The sequence below is a fragment of the Nicotiana attenuata genome, chromosome 1 (genome assembly GCF_001879085.1).
Source record: "Nicotiana attenuata strain UT chromosome 1, NIATTr2, whole genome shotgun sequence".
Classification (NCBI taxonomy): domain Eukaryota; kingdom Viridiplantae; phylum Streptophyta; class Magnoliopsida; order Solanales; family Solanaceae; genus Nicotiana; species Nicotiana attenuata.
The window spans coordinates 104,334,580-104,352,994 of NC_031989.1; the positions used below are offsets into that span (position 1 = coordinate 104,334,580).

The 18,415-nt window shown below is 36.2% G+C and overlaps 1 pseudogene; it reads left to right on the plus strand.

Moving 5' to 3' along the window:
• LOC109239254 lies at window positions 2,775-16,600 on the plus strand (annotated as a pseudogene).

Below are 18,415 nucleotides of genomic sequence, written 5' to 3' on the forward strand. Positions count from 1 at the left end.
GCTTGCTTTTGATTACCAAATAGCAAGGGAACTCCATAGTTGGATGTCCAAATTCAAACTTCAAAGTTTTCTGCATCATGTACTCATTCAGTCTTCACTCTAAACATACCTCTCTACAGTCCATAGGTGCTGAAAAGTTTAATGCATCTTCAATTTTGCGGGGTGTGCGGGGTATCAATGTTCCAGTTGCCTAAAGAAACTCTATCATCAGCTACAATGGCACCAATTCATTCCTCTGCTGTCTCAAATGCAAACTCTAGCGCGAGGAAGACTGTAGAAACCAAAATTACCTCGTTTGTAACAGGATCAGAGTGTACAAATCCATTCCAGGTTAGTTCTTGCCCAAGGATTCTGTTGTGCTTCCTATTGGTGAAGATAAGTGGTTTCTGTGAGCTTGGAATTCCCCAGTGAGAAGTGTAGCGCCTAATTATATATTATTAGAGGCTTGTTACTTACGTCTATCGTCCTCTTGAACATAGAGGCTAAACTGAAACAAGGATGACTACAGTTACGATCTTTTTAAGGAACCTTTCTATAATATTTTCTGAAACATAAAAGTGTTGTTGTGGAAGTTAAGTGGCTATTAATATGATATTAAAGGTTTTAGTTCTTTGTTTATGGCCCTAGTTATTCCTTTTGTTCTGTTTATTTGCGGTTGCTATCTTCTTCAGGCTTAGGTGAACAAAACATGACTTTGGTAGTGGACATTCGTCCTATTCCTACTGTTTGTCTAATTTTACACATACTCTCTCTCTCTTTCTCTCATGTGGAGATACGCATTAGCTGTACCATATAAGACCATTTTCAGGTTATTCTTGCTACATCTGTACTGGAGACAGATCATCTCATATTGTGCTTGCATATAGCTTTGGATTAGCAATCCAATAGACAATGATCATCAGTAGATAATCTGTTAAGTAGCTGCTCAACCTTGAGATATCTTTTATGTTCTTACTAATCTATGTCTTGTCTCTCCCTCTCCCTCCTTACCTTCTTTTGGCAAATGCAAGATGATGCTATGACTTTTCACTGACCTCATTAGCATTTGTGATTTATTCAAATGATGTTTTTTTAGATTCATAACAAGTTGAACGATTACATAATAATCAGGTTGGATGTTGGCCATGGAAGCTGAAATGGAAAGTCAAAATTCCCTATGAAGTTGCTTGCTTTACATGGTTATTAGCAAAAGAGGTAGTTCAGACACAAGACAATTTAATCAAGAGAGGAGACACTTATGCTCTAGATGTTACGTATGTGGAGAGGAGGCAGAGACAATAAGTCATCTCTTTTCGAATTGCAAGTTGACCGTACAATTATGGAGGATTTTCATCAACCTAAGGGGAATTTTATGGGCTATGCTAGGAAGAATACTTGAAGTTCTAGCTTGCCGGAATAAATAAGGTAATCTTTCTAGAACTTTTTTCAATGAGTATAGTTGAAATTCATTGAAAACATATAGATGAGTCAATATACAAAATTTGAGGAAGATTGGAGATGATTTGGACTGATTTTATATCAAAATTCGTAATTAAATCGAGTTCAAAAAAGTTCTTATGCGACACATGTATCACGCATGTATCTCACACACAGGTATACATGGATATACATGTGATACATAATTGATACAAATATGATACATATGTGATACACAAACGATACACAATGTGATACACATATCATTTTTTTTCATGTTCGATTTTTACTTCGAATTTTCAATTCAAACCACCTGAAAACTTCACCAAATCATCCCAAAACTGAGATTCGAACTCTTTAAGATGTACTCAATCTATTCTAATAACACCCACTCAAAAAAAGCAAAAATTTGACCTAATTTTGCTACAAATAGCTATTTGGCTAATATTAGTAATATTTTATGAATTGGCCAATTTTTGTAATGAGCTACTTATAAATGGACATAGCTGGTAATTTCCCTACTTTAATTAATCGTAGGCCTTCCACGTGTCTAAGCCGAGAGTCTATTGAAAACAGCCTCTCTATACTCATAAGGTAGTAAGGTCTGCATACACACTACCCTTCCCAGACTATTGGGTATGTTGTTGTTGTTGTTCTAGGCCTTACGTGCCTATTTTAGTGCTGAACACGGTTAGTAAACGAATGGGGCATATTTGGTCTATAGTATAACTGTATGGACTTTTATTTATATAGGAATAGTGAAATAAAGGTGTGAAATTCAAAAATAGCCAGATTTACAAGTGGTTATTCAAAAATAGCAACAAATTCAAAAGTAATCGAAATTTAGCCACTTTTCATGTAAAGATACATCTGAACGAAAACACTGTTCAAAATTTGGAAAACACTCTAGCATAATATACTGGAGTTCCAGTATAATATACCGGTCCAGTATAATATGTTGGAAGTTCATTCACAAGTGCTCCAATCTCCAGTATATTATGCTGGAACTTTCCGCGTGTTGGAGTTCCAGCATAATATGCTGGAAGTTCATACACAAGTGTACCGATCTCCAGTATATTATGCTGGAGCGGTCCCTGTTGCAGCAAAATAATGGCTATTTTTTAATGACTTTGCAAATACTAGCTATTTTTGAATGACCAGTCTAAAAATTGGTTAGCTTGTGCTATTTTAACGAAATAAAGGGCAGAATAGATATGAATAATATTTGAAAGTAAATGGGTAAATATGTATTTGAAAGTAGCAAATGTGACTCATTTTCTACGGATAAAAATATGTGACCCGTTTCCGTATCCTAAATTAGGGTTTCAGAAATTCGAGAGTTTCCTTAGCCATTGAAGATGACGAGAACTTCTCTGTTGCGTTACTCTTGCAATAGTATTCCCTTTATCTCATTTTCTGCTATTACACGTATTAGTTGGGCAATTTCAATCCGAGATTATGCTTCATCTCATAGCAATACATCCATTCCGACAAAGGGTAAATTTGGGGCAACAAGAAGGTTTGATAACGTTAAGTGTTTAGATAATGCTGTGAGTCTCTTCAATCGAATGGTAAGAACGCAGCCTCTTCCTTTTGTTTTTGACTTCTCGAAATTATTAAAGTCTAAGGTAAATATGAAGCATTACTCTGTTGTTGTTTCCCTTTTTGAAGAAATGCGGAAATTGGGTGTCCCAATTAATGGTTTCATCTTGAATATTGTGATTAACAGTTATTGCCTAATGCATCATTCTGACTGCGGATTTTCGGTGATAGCCATTTACTTGAAGGGTGGAATTTCATTTGATATTGTGAGCTTTAGTACCTTAGTAAGGGGACTCTTCGCGGAAAATAAGATAAAAGATGTGTTTACCTTGTTCAAAAAGTTGGTGAAAGAGAATATTTGTGAGCCTAATGAAGTCATGTATTCGACCGTCATGAAAAGGGCCATACTAAAAAAACTTTTGATTTGCTTAGGGTAATGGAACAAGGGAACATTAAGCCCGATGCGTACATCTACAGCATTGTTATACATGCCTTATGCAAAGATAGAATGGTAGATGCTGCAATTAATCTTTTGAATGAGATGAAACAAAAAGGCATCACTGCGGACATTGTCACGTATAATTCATTGATTGATGGTCTCTGTAAGTTTGGACAGTGGGAAAAGGTTAGGACTTTGCTCCCTGAAATGGTAAATTCGAATATTTATCCAAATGTGCGCACCTTGACCATAGTGACAAGATGGACTATGCAAAGAGGGAAAAGTCGAATATGCTAAGGAGGTAATGAGACACATGATTGGAAAAGGTGTAGAGCCAAATATAGTCACCTACAATGTTATAATCGATGGATATTGCTTGCGCGGCCAAATGGATAGAGCAAGGAGAATTTTTGATTCGATGATAGATAAAAGCATTAAGCCTGACATTGTTACCTATAGCACATTAATAAATGGATATTGTAAGAACAATAAATTGGTTGAGGACATGGATTTATTTCATGAAATTTCTCGAAATGGATTGAGATCCGACATTTTCACCTACAGTATCATTTTGAAAGTTCTATTTGATGTTGGAAAAACTGACTTTGCGCAAATTTTTTTTGTTGAGATGCAATCTACTGGGCTCAAACCTAATTTTTGCACTAATCTCATTTTGCTCCGTGGTTATTTTCAGAATGGACTTGTCGAGAAAGCTATGTCGCTATTTCATAAGTTGGAAATACAGAGAGAAGATACTGATATTGAATTTTACAATGTTGTAACTAACGGATTGTGCAAAAATAGTCAGCTCGACAAAGCTCGTGCTATTTTTGAGAAGCTTTCCTTAAGTGGATTGTTTCCCGATGTGATAACATACAATACAATTATAAATGGATTTTGTCTAGAAGGATTGTTAGATGAAGCTAAAAATATGCTAAGAAAAATGGAGGAGAATGGTTGTTCGCGAAACAATGGCACCTACAATGTTATTGTGCGAGGATTTCTGAAGTTTAGCAAAATAAGTGAAATGAAAATTTTTTTGAAGGAAATGACCGAAAGGGACTTCGCATTTGATGCAAGTACTGTAGAGTTACTAATAGATGTTATAGCGAAGGATCCTTCTTTGCTTAACATGATACCACAGTTTTCCTTGGAAATAAGAAGTGATATTTATTTCACTTGATTTAGCAGCTTTGCCTATCACTATGACACAATTTCCTTTTACTCTGCAAAAGAACTCACATCAACAGAATTGCGGAAGCTGAAAGAATATGGTAATTAGAACATTGCTTGAGTCCTAAACTTTTTCCTTCTGTTCCAAACCTTGCTGCAAGCAGTTGATTCACTAGATGTTTCACGGGTACAATTTTATAGTAAATTACATGTTTCTCTGCTTATTATTAGGTGGTTCACTTAAAACTATAACATGTAGTGGACTAACCAAAATTGAGGAAACATGCCAAAATCTGCAGGATCATCTAAATACTTCTGACCTCAAGTGTGGTGAAAAGCTTAAGATGGTTTTTCTCTTACACTTGATATATAATACACTTAACTCTTTTTTTTTTGAGATTTTGGTTTCATTACGATTGAGATTGCTTCTTATTCATTTAAATACTTCTGACTAATGTGATTGGCCTGTCATTACTGGTTCTGATGCAATTAAATGTTCATGCCTTTGGCAGATGAAGAGGAGATTGATCACTCTAAACAGTAAACATACATCTCCACAGTCCATTGGTGCGGAAAAGGTTACTTCATCTTATGAGAAGTCATTTTCATCAGTTAAATCGTTTTGACATTTGCCTAGTGAAGCTAGATCATGAGCTGCTATGACACCTTCCGATTCATCTACCATCCCAAATGCAAATTCTAGTGCGACGAATAGTTCAGAAACCAAAAGTTAGCTCCTTTGTAACCGCAAAGTAAGTAGGGTTTTGGAGGTGTTGGCAATTTTGAGTGACGTATGTTTAGAAAAAAGGTGGAAAAAGTTAAGGGACAAAAAAGAAGGAAAGCACAATAAAGTACAGGTAAAACTTTAACTTTATCTTGTTAAGAAAGTAGTGCTCCTATTTCTTAGGACATGAAAAAAATGAGAAAGTGAAAATTTTATTTGCATCTGAATGTGTCAGTTAGACTGTTTCTTTCCTTTGGGATTTAGTCAGTTGTAATTTTTCTTGAATAATTGCAGTTTACCCCTTAACCACATGTATATGTGGAGTAGTTAAAGATAATACACACCAATTAATGAATTATGTTGATCCTTTGTAGGTCATGAAAAGTTCTATCGACATATTGTCACTTATGATGATTGAGCTCCCTGCATTCCCCTTTTCTTGGCACTACTTTTATTAGTCTGTTTAAAAACAAATTTACACATTTCAATATTTTCTTAATTAAATTTTTTTATAGTCACACAAATGTTATTTAATATTTAAGATCACAAGTTTCAAAAGTGTTAATTTCTTTATTAAACTTAATACCAAGTTAAACTACAACAAACAAAATGAAACCGAGGGAGTATTACTTAATAGCAAATGGATTCAGGGAATATAAGGTGATACTCCCTTCGTCTAAAAGTTGTCTTATTTCACTTCTCTTGAACCAAAGTCTTATTGTTTTCACTATGTAATCATTCCGATTATTGTGATTGGCTTATCATTACTGGTTCTGATGCAACTAAGTATTTGTGCCTTAGCAGATGAAGAGGAGATGACTCAATTTCTCTCCACTGTTTATAGATGCCGATAAGGTAATGCATCTCCAATTTTGTGGGACGTGCAAGAGCTCACTTTAAATGAGAAAGTCTTCTTCAGTGAAATCATTGTGCCATTTTCCCAGAGAAACTATACCATCAGCTGCAATGACACCATCTTGTATCCCTACAGTCTCGAATGCAAATTCTAGCGCGAGGAAGATTGCAGAAACCAAAAGTTACCTCCTTTTTAACAAGGTCATGAGTGTACAAATCCAGATATAGGTGCAGCTTGGAGTTCCCCAATGACAAGTATAGCTGATCATTTATTACAGTAGAGGCATGTTACTTACGTTATCGTGTCTAAAACACAAAGGCTAACACGAATCAAGAATAATTATAGCTATCTGTTTGAAGTATTTTTATATTTTTGTTTGTGGAACATTAAAGTGTTTGTGGAAGTTAAGTGGTATTATTATGGACGTATCAGGGTATTCTCTATGTCATGTGAAGTTTAACGATAACAAGTTTCCAATTATTGAAAGGTGCCATTCTTTTTGAAACATAGTAAAGGAAAGAGTATTATATGAAATAGAACAGATGAGTCCTATATACTTTGTAGAAAACTTAAATAAAATTTTACGAAATCGGGTGTTGGAGACCCATCCCGTAATCGTATATATATTACTATTTTTGGAATATACTAAAAGAAAGTTTGCTATATGAAATGGAATAGAGGAAATATATATATATATATATATATATATATATATATATATATATATATATATATATATATTTGGAACATACTAAAGGAAAGGAAAGTTTGCTATATGAAATGGAACAGAGGAAGTATATAGTTTGCAGAAAACTTGAAGACATATATTAAGACTAGGAATGAACTCATATGAACGACATGGATAGTGAGGATTTATATAGTTGACACCTTCATTTATATATAAGAACGGCACCTCGATGGAGGAGTAGAAGCACTGGTCCCGTTCGGTCAACTTGCTTGTGTCTACTGTTACCTACTGTAGGACCTCCGTCCCCGAAGCGAAGAAAGAGGAGCGGGAACGAGAGGTTGTCCTCTCCCGGCCCAGTATTTCCGCAACTACTACTGTGGTTATTGCCAACGGGGTTCTATCAGATGCCGCAGGTCGAAAGCTCAGACGTAGAGAATAAACGGGCTCCTCGGGGGCTACTTAAGCCATTTTAATGCAAACTAGAAGGACTTACGCTGTTGTTGAATGTTGCTCAGTCCTGCTATAACTTAACAACCAAAAAGCTTTGCGTCGAACTTCAGCCCCTTCGAGTTCCACGAGGTAACAGCCTTTGACGCCCCACACCATTGCGACACGAGGGGGCTTGCCATAAGCCTACTTTGTCCAATATATATATATATATATATCTTTTAGGAAGGTGAGACTGAAAAATAACAAAAATTCAACTTCTAAATGGGGTATTTTCATATTTTCACGTAGTCATATAAAATTATTTATTTGCTCCAAATTAGTATTTCTTGTTGTTTCATCTAAATATAAAATGCATATTTATCTTAACTTTGTATTTTTTTTAGATCCAACAATTATTTGTTTCGACTGTGTATTTCTTCTTTTTCGGGCCAAATATATAAAAAAAAATAATAATATGGATGAACTCTAATTTTTTAGCCAAATAAAGAAAGTCTTACCATCTACGTATTTCCTTTTAATCATCTTTAGATGCTATGATTATTTTTTCTATTTGTATATTTCTTCTTTTTGAGGCAAATCTATATAAAATGCTTTTTTGCTCAGAACTCATTATTTTTAGCTGAAAAAACTTTATTTTAGCAAAAAACATGGAGTTCAATTGTGTATTTTTAATAATTTTTCTCTAGATGTAGTGGCTATTTATTAAAATTGTTCTTTTTCTTTGGGTGGGGTGGGGAGTCAAATTTCTAATAAAATAAGTTGCTAGGTTCGGTATTCTAAGCCAATTAAATTTTTTATCCAAATTAATATAGATGTGCAAATCTGTCAAACGAATTGGCGGAAAATCCATTACTTTTAGCTAAATAAGAAAAAATCAGCCTAAATAATAGAGTTACAGTCGAGAATTTTTATTTTTATAAATTTAGCCTGAAAAAGATGATCCAAATAGTACTCATTAGTCATTAGTATCACGAACAAGTTTTCTGGAAAAAAATTAGGGCATACAGAGATAGCAAACAATAATCTTCTGTTCGGCAATTGCAATCAGATGACGAGAATCTCTCTGCTTCGTTACTCTTCCAATGGTATTATTCCCTTTATCTCTTTTTCTGCTATTTCACCTTCTTCTTCGACAATTGCAATCAGATTTTATTCTTCATATAATAGCAATACATTCAGTTTTGAGAACGTCAAGTGTTCAGATGATGCTCTGACTCTCTTCCATCGAATGGTAAGAACGCAGCCTCTTCCTTCTGTTTCTTGCTTCGCGAAATTATTAAAGACTATGGTAAATAGAAAACATTACTCTGCTGTTCTTTCACTTGTTCGAGAAATGCTGAAATTGAACATCCCAATTAATAATTTCATCTTGAATATAGTGATCAACAATTATTGCCTAATGCATCGTTCTGACTGCGGATTTTCAATGTTAGCCATTTACTTGAAGAGTGGCATTCCATTTGATGTTGTCACCTTTAACACCTTATTAAGGGGACTCTTTGCTGAAAATAAGATCAAAGACGCAGTTAACTTGTTCAAAAAGTTGGTGAGAGGATATTTGTGAGCCTAACGTATTCATGTATTCGATTGTCATGAATGGGCTTAGCAAAAGGGGCCATACTCAAAAAGCTTTGGGTTTGCTACGAGTAATGGAACAAGGAAGCACTAAGCCCAATGCATACATCTATAACATTGTAATAGATGCCCTATGCAAAGATAGAATGTTAGATGCTGCATTTAGCCTATTTGAAGAGATGAAACAAATAGGCATTCCTCTGGATATTGTCACATACAATTCATTGATTGATGGGCTCTGTAAGTTTGGTCAGTGGGAAAAGGTTAGGACTTTGTTCTCTGAAATGGTAAATCTTAATATTTATCCAAATGTGCGCACCTTGGCTATAGTAACTGATGGACTATGCAAAGAAGGGAAAGTTGAAGATGCTGAGGAGGTAATGAGACTCATGATTGCAAAAGATGTAGAGACTAATGTGGTCACTTACAATGTGATAATTAATGGATATTGCTTGCGCGGACAAATGGATAGAGCAAGGAGACTTTTCGATTCCATGATAGATCAGAGCATTAAGCCTGACATTGTTAGCTATAGCACATTAATAAATGGATATTGTAAGAACAATAAATTGGATGAGGCCATGGATTTGTTTCATGAAATTTCTCGAAATGGATTGAGACCTGACATTTTCACCTACAGTATTATTTTGAAAGGTCTATTTGATGTTGGTAGAATTGACTTTGCGCAAAAATTCTTTGTTAAGATGCAATCTACGAGGCTCGAACCTAATTTATGCACTAATCTCATTTTGCTCTGTGGTTATTTTCAGAATGGACTTGTTGAGAAAGCTATGGTGCTATTTCATGAGTTGGAAATACAGAGAGAAAATACTGATATTGAATTGTACAATGTTGTAATTAACGGGTTGTGCAAAAATGGTGAGCTCGACAAAGCTCATGCTATTTTTGAGAAGCTTTCTTTAATTGGATTGTTTCCTGATGTGATAACATACAATACAATTATAAATGGATTTTGTATAGAAGGATTGTTAGATGAAGCTAAAAGTATGCTAAGAAAAATGGAGGAGAATGGTTGTTCGCCAAACAATGGCACCTACAATGTTATTCTGCGAGGATTTCTCAAGTTTAGCAAAATAAGTGAAATTACAACTTTTTTGAAGGAAATGAATGAAAGGGGCTTCTCATTTGATGCAGCTACAACAAAGTTACTGATACACCTTATAGCAGAGAATCCTTCTTTGCTAAACATGATACCACAGTTTCACTCGGGAAGTAAGAAGTGAATTTTTATTCACTTGGTTTATTCAGCTTGGCTTATTACTGTGATGCAATTTCCTTTCACCTCTGCGAAAAAAATCACATCTAATGGAATTGCGGAAGCTAAAAGAATGGCAGTTAGAACATTGCTTGAGCTGTCCAAGCAAGCTTATTGAGGAGGTACATCTATTTTGATCGTTTTTCAATTCTACCTTATCTTGGAAATCATATTTTATTGCAGTCTTAATATGAGAAATGAAAGTTTCCTTATGTGCACATGTTAAGTCTAGGAAAATCATTTTCCATGGTATTTAGTTACGAAGGTAATAGTTTTCCATCTTTTCAATAATCAATAACAACTTTCTATAACTTAGTAATAGCTGTAGAAACAATATTTTTGATAGTTTCTTAGGTCTTGGTAACATACCATAAATGTAACACCAGAGCTTACATGATAACATGGTACCAGCTCCTAAGCACCACTGTGCACGGTTGGCCAGCATCAAGTGAGCTTGAATTACCATAGTTGATCCAACAAAAAGTCATGTTTGAAATTGCCATAGCAGCTTTACCCTTATATGCAAGAATTAGGAGAATACTTTCTCCAGGAAATAATCTCTTGGTTTCTTTTGTCTAATGCAAATTTTTGAGTGCGAGGAAGACTACAGAAACCAAAAGTTACCTCCTTTCTAACAGGGTCAGAGTGTACAAATCCATTCCAGGTGAGGTCTTCCCCACTGGTACTATTGTGCTTCCTATTTGTGAAGATAAGTGGGTTGCTGTGAGCTTGGAATTCCTCAATAAGAAGTGTAGCTAATTATGCATTACAGTAGAAACATGTTACTTACGTTTATCGTCCTCTGAAACACAGAGGCTAGACTGAATCAAGGACTATTATAGCTACCATCGATTTAAAGTATTTATATAATTTATTTTCTGAAACATTGAAGTGCTTTTTGGAAGTTAAGTGGTATTAATATGAACTTAACAGGGTAAGTTCTTGTCATACTTTAGTTGATTAACTGGAACTCCCCGAGTTCTTTTTTAAGTTGTGTGGTATCAATGTTCCAGTTGCATAAAGAAACTCTATCATCAGCTGCAATGGCACCAATCCATTCCTCTACTGTCTCGAATGCAAATTCTAGCGCGAGGAAGACTGTAGAAACCAAAATTACCTCGTTTGTAACAGGGTCAGACTTCAGAGTGTACAAATCCATTCCAGGTTAGTTCTTGCCCAATGATTCTGTTGTGCTTCCTATTGGTGAAGATAAGTGGGTTACTGTGAGCTTGGAATTTCCAAATGAGAAGTGTAGCGCCTAATCATGTATTGCTAGAGGCTTGTTACTTACGTTTATCGTCCTCTTGAACATAGAGGCTAAACTGAAACAAGGATGACTATAGTTATGATCTCTTTAAGGAACCTTTCTATAATATTTTCTGAAACATAGAAGTGTTGTGGAAGTTAAGTGGCTATTAATATGATATTAAAGGTTTTAATTCTTTGTTTATGGCCCTAGTTATTCCTTTTGTTCTGTTTATTTGTGGTTGCTATCTTCTTCAGGCTTAGGTGAACAAAGCATGACTTTGGTAGTGGACATTCGTCCTATTCCTACTGTTTGTCTAATTTTACACATACTCTCTCTCTTTCTCTCATGTGGAGATACGCATTAGCTGTACCATATAAGACCATTTTCAGGTTATTCTTGCTACATTTGTACTGGAGATAGATCATCTCATATTGTGCTTGCATATAGCTTTGGATTAGCAATCCAATAGACAATGATCATCAGTAGATAATCTGTTAAGTAGCTGCTCAACCTTGAGATATCTTTTATGTTCTTACTAATCTTCGTCTTGTCTCTCCCTCTCCCTCCTTACCTTCTTTTGGCAAATGCAAGATGATGCTCTGACTTTTCACTGACCTCATTAGCATTTGTGATTTATTCAAATGATGTTTTTTTAGATTCATAACAAGTTGAACGATTACATAATAATCAGGTTGGATGTTGGCCATGGAAGCTGAAATGGAAAGTCAAAATTCCCTATGAAGTTGCTTGCTTTACATGGTTATTAGCAAAAGAGGTAGTTCAGATACAAGACAATTTAATCAAGAGAGGAGACACTTATGCTCTAGATGTTACGTATGTGGAGAGGAGGCAGAGACAATAAGTCATCTCTTTTCGAATTGCAAGTTGACCGTACAATTATGGAGGATTTTCATCAAAGCTTGTTTACAAAAACAGCATAGTTCATCTACTGGGATCTTCCATTTCTTCAGCCTATCAGCAGTTTGGAGTCTTCCATGCATCAGCAACCACAGTATAAATACTGCTTTTGGTCTAGCCTGGTTTTGATACATTAGTCCCTTCCATGCTACCTTTGGCATCTCCCCTATCAGCTGCATATACACCTGCTTGATCACTGTCTTCTGTTTATCTTGATTGCCAGTAATCCCTGCCATATTAGTTCTTGCTTCAAATATTTTCTTCAGCATCAATGATGTTTGTTGTGGCACCCTCATAGTATAAAAAGACTGATCTTTAATGTAGTAACTATGGATCCATTTAATCCACAGTTTGTCCTTCTTATTTGCCAGCTCCCATGTATACTTTGTTATTGCTGCTTTGTTCCACAATGCCAGATTAACCAGATTTAGTCCCCCTGTAGCTTTTGGTGCACACATCCTCTCCCAAGATACCAGTGCCTTTTTTGTGATTACATTCTCCCCTGACCAGACATAACTTCTGCAATAAGCCTCAATTGTCTTGACCACTTTAGTTGGCATGATGAAAATCTGAGCCCAGTATGCTTGGATGCCAAAGATAACATGCTGAACCAATTGAATTCTACCTGCATACGGCAATGTCTTAGATGTCCAAGATGAGATTCTTGCCACTATTTTGTCAATAAGTGGCTGTCATTGCATGATAGATAGCTTCTTGGAGTCAAGAGGGATGCCTAAGTATTTGAAAGGCAATGACCCTTGACTGTATCCTAGTTTTTTCTGAATCTCCTTTTGTGCCTCTTCACTGACTCCTCCAAAATAGATAGAACTTTTTGCTAGATTAGCACTAAGTCCTGAAGCTGCTGAAAAGATCTGGAATCTATCATGAACTTGACTTACTGAAGTTACATCTCCTCTTGCAAAGATCAGGAGGTCATCTGCAAAACTCAAGTGAGTTAAGTTCAGTCTTGCACACAAAGGGTGGTAATGGTATGCTTTCTCCTGCTTTAAGGTCTTTAAACTCCTGCTGAGATATTCCATAGCTATGGCAAATAAAAAGGGTGACATAGGGTCCCCTTGTCTCAGTCCCCTAGCTGCATCAAAATGCTTTGTTGTTTCACCATTAACAAGAATTGTGTAGTTCACTGTTGTCACACACTCCATGGTCCAGCTGATGAATTTAGTGGGAAATCCCAGTGCCTCCAACATTTGATGCAAGTATCTCCAGTCTACTGTGTCATAAGCTTTTTGAATGTCCACTTTGATAAGGCATCTAGGAGAGATATTCTTTCTAGAGTAGGCTTTGACTAGTTCATGAGCAAGAATCACATTATCTGCAACCTTTCTTCCTGGGATGAATCCAGCCTGAGTTTCTGAAATAATGGATGAAATGACTTTCTGTATTCTATTAGCAAGAACCTTAGCTATCAGTTTATACAGCACAGTGCAGCAAGCTATAGGTCTATATTCTCTGATGTTTGTGGGATTTGGGACTTTAGGCAAGATAGTGATGGCTGTACAGTTCACTGCCCTGTACAACTTCCCTGTGACAAAAAGGGTTTTGACTGCTTGATAAACTTCATCTGCTATTATTGGCCATCCTTTCTTGAAAAATACTGCATTGTAACCATCCTTTCTTGTGATTTATTCAAATGATATTTTTTAGATTCATAACAAGTTGAACGATTGCATAATAATCAGGTTGGATGTTGGCCATGGAAGCTGAAATAGAAAGTCAAAATTCCCTACAAAGTTGCTTGCTTTACATGTTTATTAGCAAAAAAGGCAGTTCAGACACAAGATAATTTAATCAAGAGAGGAGACCATTTATGCTCTAGATGTTACTTATGTGGAGGGGAGGCAGAGACGATAAGTCATCTCTTTTTGAATTGCAAGTTGACTGTACAATTATGGATGATTTTCATCAACTTAAGAGGAACTTATATTGATGCTAAGAACAATTTGGGCTATGCTAGGAAGAATACTTGAAGTTCTAGCTTGCTGCAATAAAGAAGGTAATCTTTCTAGACATAAAGAGAGATGGAGAAATGTCCCAGCCTGCATATGGTGGACAATTTGGGAAGAGAGGATTCAGAGATGCTTTGAACATGCTTCAAGTTCAGTAACATCCGGAAGATGAAGATGAAATGTCTAGTTCTTTTCTATTTTTGGTGTAAAGGAAAGTTTTTGGAGGATCATGAATACATTTGTGATGTTCTCGAATCCTCGTGAGAAGATCAAGGATTAGAAGTGTTTGGTTTTTATGCACTCCCCTTTATAATTATGGGTGACTTCACAGTTCTAGTGAAGTTTATATGTTAATATACAAATATGTTACCTTCTCAAAAAAAAAGGGAAACTTTGTTAGTTATTCTATTCACAATCATAGCTGGGAGGAAATGCAAATGTCCCAACCAAATTTGAGTTACAGAAAGAATAGTCTCATTCTTCAGCTTCGTTCGCAGACTTCATCACGTTGGCGACATAGAACCCGAGACTAAGAACTGAAAGAGCAGCAAAAGTCATTTTCATCACTTTCCTTGGCTTCTTCAGGTTTGCAGCCAAACAGCTACGTCTCTGGTTGTTTCATCATCCATCAAATCATCTGTTTATTCATCTTCAGATTTTAGCTTCTGTTTGCTCACTGGTTTTAGGACTAGTGTTCATTTGTTCTTCTTTTGCTGACTCTTTAGCAGGGGTATTACCAGCATTATCCTGTTTAGTAAATTTGTCTCGTAAGGGATGTGTTTTGTGTTATTATGAAATTTCTTGATACTCTTTCTGGTTGTTTTTTATCTGCCGTTAAGGTTTTGGTACACTAATTAAAATTTTCATTTGGTAGCACTAACCATAAGGGACTTTTGATTAAATTACCCTTATCTTTTCTTTAAATTGGGTCAGTAATGACTATTTGCCTTCTTGAAGTAGTAAGGGTGGAAATGGGAAATATAATTACCGCCTTCTTGTTTTCTAAAGTGACAAATATTTTAAACCAAATTATTATTTTTCTTTTAAAAGGATCTAATCATCTTGTCCCTAGTTTGTGACAGATTTACACCCACACTATTCAGACTTCAATGACATCATCATCCATTCAATTATCGACATGGATGCTGACATGATCACCATCGAGAACTCCAGGGCAGATGAGGAATTTTGTCTGTGTTCCACAAGGGAGTGAAGTATGGGGCTGGCATTGGTCCTGGAGTATACGACATCCATTCGCCAAGGATTCCATCAACAGAAGAAATTGCTGACAGAATCAAAAAAATGCCTGCAGTCCTTCATACCAACATCCTCTGAAGTTATTCCTGCTCTCAGCAACATGGTAGTTGTTGCTAAGCTCCTCTGCACGCAGTTGGCCAGCACCAAGTGAGCTTGAATTAGCATCGAAAAGTCCTGTTTGAAATTGCTATATGCAAGAGTTAAAGAGAAATTTTTTCTTCAAGAAATAATATGTAGATTTCTGAATTCTGGCAATTGTCTGAGATTGCTACTTTGGAGGGCAGAATACCTACTGATGATGTGATTGTTTGGTATTCTTTGCACTTCAAAATGTACTTGTTGTAATTAGGACGAATGTGAATCCATTGATTTGGTTCTAGTCAGATAGCTAGTCAGGTATAGAATTTTGTCCAGTAAATCCTGTGGCATTTCAGTTCAACTAGCTATGAAATGGTGACTTCATGTTCATGATACTGGCGATGTAAAGCCCAGTACCAAGAACCAACAGAGCAACAAGAGTCATTTTCACCACTTTCCTTGGCTTCGTAAGTTTTGCAGCCAAACAGCTAGCATCTCCGGTCGAATCATCTGTTGATTCATATTCAGATTCACGGTAAGAACTACTTGAACTATTTTTATCTGCTGGCGATTTTTTTGCAAGATTTTTAGCTTTTTAGGACTAGTGTGCATTTTATTTTTGGCTGGCTCTTTAGCAAGGTTATTATCAGCATTATCCTGCTTGGTATATTCATCTCTTAAAGAGGTCTTCTGTCTTTTAACAGGGGTATTCTCAGCTTCTATGGCCTGCCTTTTCACTGTTGAAGTTATCAGTTTTTGCTGTTTGACATGAAGAATGCCATTTTCAAACATTGCACTGATTTTGCTTCTTACAATTTTATGCAACAGGAAAGTCCTTCTGAAATCTTTGCCATTTGTTCTGTGCAGCCGGCCTTTGTCCACTGATTTTCAGAATTCATGTTCTGTTGAACCCTCAGATGTTCTTCTTGAAACCTGTGGAATTTTAATGTTTACCTGTGCGTAATCACATATGAAGTCAATACATAGCAGAAGCTAGAGAATAATCTTTCACAGTTAGCTATGAAAATTATAATGAAAATGTGCATGAAGTGGACACAAAAATTTCTCAGAATAGTGAACTTTGAATTTGGAATGTGCCTTCATTTCTTCTTCCCAAAAGAATTCATATAGCAGTATAGCATAGATTTTTAAGTCCGTTGTATTTCTCATCATGTTGTAAGGTTAATGACTCTATTAAATCGGAGAATTCTGATGTTGTCTCACATAAACTCCTCAATAGTTTCAATGAGGGAACATAATGGCCCACCATCACAGGGAATCTCAAAGCCCCGAGCTCCGTAGTAAGGCACATGTTCGAAAAAGGTGACATGTCGAGAAAGGTGGGTTTGAATTAGTGGGTTTTTCGATTTTTTTCCTCGCACTCGCTCACATGCGGGCGAGCACACACATATGAAGTTCGAGTTAGATGCAATTGATTCTACCGAATTCGCCTCTAGTCTAGATCCGTCATTTATAGGAGGAAGAAACAGATAATGAATGACATGAATGGCGAAGAGCCCATTTGGGTTGGCTTTTAGGCGGGTCAAACAAAGCTTAAATTTTTTGTTTTTTGTATTTGACAACATCAAAAAGTGCTTGAATTAAATTAAAAAAATGCTTAAAACTAACGAAAAGCCAAGTTGAGCAATCTCAACTTATGACTTTCTGGCTTTTAAGCTATTTTGAGTTGATCAATAATTTTACATTTGTAACCCTTATAGGTTTTTTTCGTAATTCTAACACTACGCTCAATTACAAAAGCCTTAGACCAAGCGTTACTTTTTCTTTCTTGTTTCTTCACATCTCGTCTCCTTTTCCTTTACTCCATTTCTTGCACAAATTTTTTTGCAATATTTCTCTATGATTTCAGTGGCTAAGTTAAGGTTTTCTCTCGTTTTCTTTTTTCTGCATTATCTCTGCGATTTAGCTGTGTTTTCTCTCTGGTTCTTTACTTAATATTTGCTTTTGTTTCTACTTTAAATCTCTAAAAAAACTGAGTGTCTCCAAATAATGGTGATTATTGAATTGTACATGCTGCTGTTGTTTTCATTGGTCCAAAGGACAAAACTATTTATATTAAGGTAAACTGTAACGACCCGACCGGTCGTTTTTAGAATTCACGCCCCGATCCCCCATTAACTGTTTTCCCTAAGTTCATTTCTGCTGTTTTGGCTTGCCGGGACGTTCGGTGTTGAGTTTTGGAGAGTTTTAGGACACTTAGTCCCTAAATGAGAGCTTAAGAGTTGAAAAATGGTCCGTAATCAGAACAGTGTGAAGACGACCTCGGAATGGAAATCCGATGGTTCCGGTAGCTCCGTTAGGTGATTTCGGGGTTGGGAGCTTGTTCGGAATGTATTTTGGAGGCTCGTAGCTCATTTAGGTTTGAAATGCCGAAGTTTGAATTTTTGAAGTTTCCGGTCCGATAGTGAGTTTTTGATCTGAGGTTCGGATTGGAATTCCGGAAGTTGCAGTAGTTCCGTCATATCATTTGGGATGTGTGTGCAAAATTTCAGGTCATTCGGACGAGGTTCGGGTAGGTTTTTTGATCGAAAGCGTGTTTGGTTGGAATTTGAAGTTCTTAGGCTTGAATCTTTGATTAATTCGGGTTTCCGGCGTTGTTTAGGTGTTTTCAAGATTGGTACAAGTTTGAATAAGGTATTAGGTGGTATTGGTACTTTTGGTTGAGGTCCCGGGGGCCTCGGGATGATTTCGGGTGGTTAACGGAAGAGTTTTGGAAGTTGAGAAATAGCAGCACTGCTGCTTCTGGTATCTTTCCGCTTCTGCGGCTTGGGAACCGCAGAAGCGGC